The sequence below is a fragment of the Bos indicus x Bos taurus genome, chromosome 2, assembly GCF_003369695.1.
Source record: "Bos indicus x Bos taurus breed Angus x Brahman F1 hybrid chromosome 2, Bos_hybrid_MaternalHap_v2.0, whole genome shotgun sequence".
NCBI classification, from domain to species: domain Eukaryota; kingdom Metazoa; phylum Chordata; class Mammalia; order Artiodactyla; family Bovidae; genus Bos; species Bos indicus x Bos taurus.
This window is the reverse complement of record NC_040077.1, coordinates 38823527-38829514: the sequence shown is the minus strand read 5'-3', so window position 1 is coordinate 38829514 and position 5988 is coordinate 38823527. Positions and strand designations below refer to the sequence as shown.

General features: G+C 39.5%; 1 pseudogene; it reads left to right on the top strand.

Annotated features, from left to right (window-relative positions):
* Positions 1–3421: 3421 nt before the first annotated feature.
* On the top strand, positions 3422–3593 carry LOC113881801 (annotated as a pseudogene).
* Positions 3594–5988: the final 2395 nt, after the last annotated feature.

The window sequence follows — 5988 nt, the reverse complement described above, 5'->3', positions numbered from 1 at the left end:
CAAGTATACTGGAGTGGGTTGCTATTTTCTACTCCAGGGAATCTTCCCAACCCAAGGATCAAACCTGAATCTTTTGCATTGGCAGATGGATTCTTTATCACTAGCATCACCTGGTAAGCCCCACAATCAAACAAAAATACAATAAATTCAACAAAGATAAAAGTTTATTCTTAAAGACTAATAAAATAGCCGAGCTTCTACCAAGATTAAAGGAGGAAAATGAAAAGAGACAAATAAACAATATTATGATTTTATTTTAAAGGTAATGTAACCAATAAAAAAGGTGAGCTTCCCAGGTGGTGCCAGTGGTAAAGAATCTGCCTGCCAATGCAGGAGAAATAAGAGATCTGGGTTCGATCTCTGGGCCAGGAAGATTCCCTGGAGAAGGGCATGGCAACCCACTCCAGTATTCTTGCCTGGAGAATCCCATCGACAGAAGATCTTGGCAGGCTACAGTCCATGGAGTCACAAAGAGTCAAATGACTGAAGTGACTTAGCACACACATATGCACAACCAAAAAGGTAGAAAGAAAATAAAATGATACTGTGAAAAATATTATGTTAAAGACTTTGAAAAGTGATACAAAATGAAGAGTTCTGGAAATAAATTATTAAAAAGTTCTCAAGAAGAAACAGTTCTTGAATAATCCTAAAAATAGTTGAGAAAAATAAAACCAAATTTTTAAAGATTTTCTTCACAGTAAATAGTAGACCTAGGTGATTTTAAAGTTGAGTTCTATCAATCCTTTGAGGACCAGACTATGCCAGCCTTTCAGAAACTCTCTGGGAGAACAGAAAAAGACAGACATTGCTCAGTTCTTGCTAACTCTAGAATTACCTTGAAAGTCCACAGGGCCACAATGAGGAAAATGATGCAGTAAGGAGTCAGTACTAGAAAGTTTTGTATAATCTTAAACCTCAAATATTCATTGGATCATAAACAAAGCATATCAACAGCCTCAGATATGCAGTTGACACCACTCTAAAGGCAGAAAGTGAGGAACTAAAGAGCTTCTTGATGAGATTGAAGAGGCAGAGTAAAAAAGCTGGCTTAAATTCAACATTCTCAAAACTAAAATCATGGCATCTAGTCCCATCATTTCATGGCAAATAAAAGGGGAAAAAGTGGAAGCAGTGACAGATTTTACTTTCTTGCTAACTCTAGAATTACCTTGATAGTCCACAGGGCCACAATGAGGAAAATGATGCAGTAAAGAGTCAGTACTAGAAAGTTTTGTATAATCTTAAACCTCAAATATTCATTGGATCATAAACAAAGCATATCAACAGCCTCAGATATGCAGATGACACCACTCTAAAGGCAAAAGGTGAAGAAGAACTTTCCAAAAATCAATGTGGAAGGTGACTACAGCCATGAAATTAAAAGATGTTTGCTCCTTGGAAGGAAAGCTATGACAAACCTAGACAGTGTATTAAAAAGCAGAGACATGACTTTGTCAACAAAGATCCCTATAGTCAAAGCTATGGCTTTTCCAGTAGTCATGTAGGGATGTGACAATGTGTGTGGGCATTCCCTCAGTCATGTCTAACTCTTTGAGGCCCCATGGACTCTAGCCCACCAGGCTCCTCTGTCCATAGAATTTTCCAGGTAAGAATACTGGAGTGGTTTGCCATTTCCTACTCCAAAGCATCTCCCCGACCCAAGAATTGAACCTGTATCTCTTTGCACTTCCTGCAATGGCAGGCAGTTTTGTTACCACTGTGCCACTTGGGAAGATGCTACTGATGTTGACAGTTGGACCATAAAGAGCACCATAGAACTGATGCTTTTGAACTATGGTGCTGGAGAAGACGCTTGAGAGTCCCTTAAAAAGGGAGGAAATCAAACCAGTCAATCCTCAAGGAAATCAATCCTGAATATTCATTGGAAGCACTTATGCTGAAGCTGAAGCTCCAGGACTTTGTCCACCTGATGCGAAGAGCCAGCTCATCGGAAAAGACCCTGATGCTGGGAAAGACTGAAGGCACAAGAAGGGGGCGGCAGAAGATGAAATGGTTAGATAGCATCACCAACTCAATGGACATGAATTTGAGCAAACTCTGGGAGATAGTGAAGGACAGGGAAGACTGGCGTGCTACATACTACATACAGTCCACGGGGTCACAAAGAGTCAGGACACCACTCAGGGACCGAACAATAACAGCAAACTTCAAATAGTATAAGGAGGATGGAGTGGGAGTGGGGTGATTGGACATCTGTAACCAACACACACATGAAAGAAGAAAATCAAGAAATCATTAACTTTAGAAAGGGATTCATTAAAATAGTTAAAATGCTAATGAGAAGGAAAAAAATTTTTAAACTTAATAAGAAATTTCAAGGTGAAATAAATTTTAAAAGGCTTAGATATTAAAAACTTGATTCTAAATTTTATAAAAATAAGTAGACTGATGAAATTTAAAACATCAATTTATTGAGCATTATATATGGTATAACACATTTATATAAATATATTAAATGCTTTTGGTTTGGGGGATATTAAAAACTACAATTATATATATATATATACACATACACACACACATATATATATACATATATTTTTTAAGCCACAATTTAATATATCAATGACCAGACAAAGGCCTGAGCCAAGAAATCTCACTAAAGTGTTGACAAAAACTCCTCTGAGCAAGTGAGTAGGAGTTAACTGTGAATATTTTTAATACGATTTAATAAAAACACAAAGATTTTTCTCACTGCCAGGCAAATATGCTCATGAACACTCTCATTTTGTTGCAGGAGGGGGGACCCCTTCCAGGGCCTGAAAGTGGGCTCTCGTCTAACACTCAGAAATGAATCACCTGTGGAGACACATGTGTTGACAAAGCAAGAGATTTTATTGGGAAGGGCTGCCTGGGCAGAGAGCAATAGAATAGGGTAAAGGAACCCAGGAGAACTGCTCGGCCACATGGCTTGCAGTCTCAGGTTTTATGGTGATGGGATTAGTTTCTAGGTTGCCTTCAGCCTGTCGTTCTAACTCAGAGTCCTTCCTGCTGGTGCACGCCTCGTTCAGCCAAGACGGATGCCATGAGAAGGATTCTGGGAGATGGTTGGACACGTGGTGTCATATTTTGACCTTTCCTGAACTCTCCCGGGTGGTGGTGGTTTAGTAGTTCCATGTTCCACCTTTTCAGTTGTTTTATCTCCTGTCGTAAAACAGCTCATGCAAATGGTTACTATGGTGCCTGGCCAGGGTGGGCGGTTTCAGTCAGTGTGCTTCCACTAACAATTTGAGGAATGTCAATAATCCATGCTTGATTCTTGTTAAGCATGTTCCATGTTCTGGCACCTTACAAAAGGATTCTGCTCTTGTAAACTTGACATTTTCAAATTCTTTTTTGTTTCCAAAATAAGCCCAGTGGGCACACATATTTCTATTGCCTTTCCAAAATGATTCTCATCACTTCTCGGCCTTTTGGCTAAGATAAAGTATAGTATCTGTTGTTATCAGTTTAAAATGACTGCCAAGTTTTTAATCTGTTCCATGGCTAGCGATACATACACAATATTTTTTTGTTGTTGTTGTTTGTTTTTAAGGCAAAAACATCAATAAATATCTTTTGGACCCCTTTGAATGTAAAATTCTTCCCCTTGAAATAGTGACAATCAAAAATCTCCAATTGCACAGAAATAAAGCATGTGGATTTACATACAATCTCAAATTATAAAATCAACATACATACTGCAAACATGAACATGCATTAAATCCAAAGATTTTGCTAAAAGCAGTGAATATCAACTCAGTATTGGCCTGGCAATATACCATTTCTAAGCTCAGTGTATCTTTTTCCCCAAGTTTGTCAACTCTGATGACAGAGAAAGGGAAGAAATTCATTATTACTGGCCTGCCAATTCTGTGACAGATTTTAGTCTCTTGGGTATTTAAATACAATCGTTCAACAGATTTGAGCACCCATTAGAGGTCCAGACGAAGCTGACAGCCAACATCCTTTGATCTTAAGTAAAAGGAGCGAGAGGAGTTTGGGGGTGTAAGAAACCAAACCGGTCTAGATACTTCCCATGTGTATATACAATGGTTGGTACAGTGGGAAACATAGGAATGAATACATAAATAAATCTGCCTTCAAATAATAAGGCATAAGATAAAAATAAAAGTCACTATTCAGTATAACAAAGAAGAGAATCAGTACTATTAATATCAGGAAAGAGAAGCAAAAAGACCAAAGATAGGTAAAGGATAGAGAGTTCATATCAAGAAGAAAATTCAAATGGAAAATTGTGGGTGTGGTATGAGTGTGCATGCATATGTATATTTGCACACATGTAGAGTGATGATCGGAGAAGGCAATGGCACCCCACTCCAGTACTCTTGCCTGGAGAATCCCATGGATGGAGGAGCCTGGTGGGCTATAGTCCATGGGGTCGATAGGAGTCGGACACGACTGAGCGACTTCCCTTTCATGTTTCATTTTCATGCATTGGAGAAGGAAATGGCAACCCACTCCAGTGTTCTTGCCTGGAGAATCCCAGGGACAGGGGAGCCTGGTGGGCTTCCATCTATGGGGTTGCACAGAGTCGGACAGGACTGAAGCAACTTAGCAGCAGCAGCAGCAGCAGCAGAGTGATGAGTGTGACATTTGAGCCAATTTATAAATAATGAATTTCGCCAATTTATAAATAATGAATTTCAGAAAATCAGACATGAAGAGGGGGACCTATAGCCTGAAGGAGCAGAGTAAATAAAACAATAATGTCAAGGAAATTTGGTTGAAGGGAAGTTCAATTCAGTTCAGTTCAGTCACTCGGTTGTGTCCGACTCTTTGGGACCACATAGACTGCAGCACGTCAGCCTTCCCTGTCCATCACCATCTCCTGGAGCTTGCTCAGACTCATGGCCATCGAGTCAGTGATGCCATTCAACCTTCTCATCCTCTGTCATCCCCTTCTCCTCCTGCCTTCAATCTTTCCCAGCATTCTGGTCTATTCCAATGAGTTAGTTCTTTGCATCAGGTTGCCAAAGTATTTGAGCTTCAGCTTCAGCATCAGTCCTCCTTTAGAATTGAATAGTTTGATCGCCTTGAAGTCCAAGGGACTCTCAAGAGTCTTCTCCAACACCACAGTTCAAAAGCATCAATTCTTTGGCACTCAGCTTTCTTTATGGTACAGCTCTCACATCCATACATGACTACTGGAAAAAAACATAGCTTAGACTAGATGGACCTTTGTCAGCAAAGTAATGTCTCTTCTTTTTAATATGCTGTGTAGCTTAGTCATAGCTTTTCTTCCCAGGAGCAAGTGTCTTTTAATTTCATAGCTACAGTCACAATCTGCAGTGATTTTGGAGCTCAAGAAAATAAATTCTGTCACTGTTTCCATTGTGTCCCTATCGGGACCAGATGCCACAATCTTTGTGTTTCGAATGTTGAGTTTTAAACCAGCTTTTTCACTCTCCTTTCAGAGGGAGGGAGGTTGCAGACTACCAAATACAATCTGAGGTACTTTTGACACATAGTTGGTCAATCTAAAAAGTCTATTAAAGCAGATAATCATGAAATGACATACATTTATTTTAACCTAAAGTATACATGTACAGGGGCTTCCCAGAATGCACTAGTGGTAAAGAACCCATCTGCCAATGCAGAAGAAATAAGATATCCAGTTTCAATCCCAAGGTCCAAAAGATGCCCTGGAGAAAGGAATGGCTACCCACTCTAGTATTCTTGCCTGGAGAATCCCATGGACAGAGGAACCTGGTGGGTTACAGTCCCTAGGGTTACAAAGAGTCAGACATGACTGAAGTGACTTTGCATGCATGCATACAGGTATAGAGTCACTCATCGCCATTTTGACCTAAGGCCATATACTCTTCTTTCAGTATAGATCCACTAACTGGCACTCCAACGTTATCCTTCTTGTAAAAGCATTATCCAGAATATTCAGTCTTAGCTTCTTTAAAATGAAAGGAAAATTAGAAGACCCTTGTGAAGAAATCTAATTGCAAAATT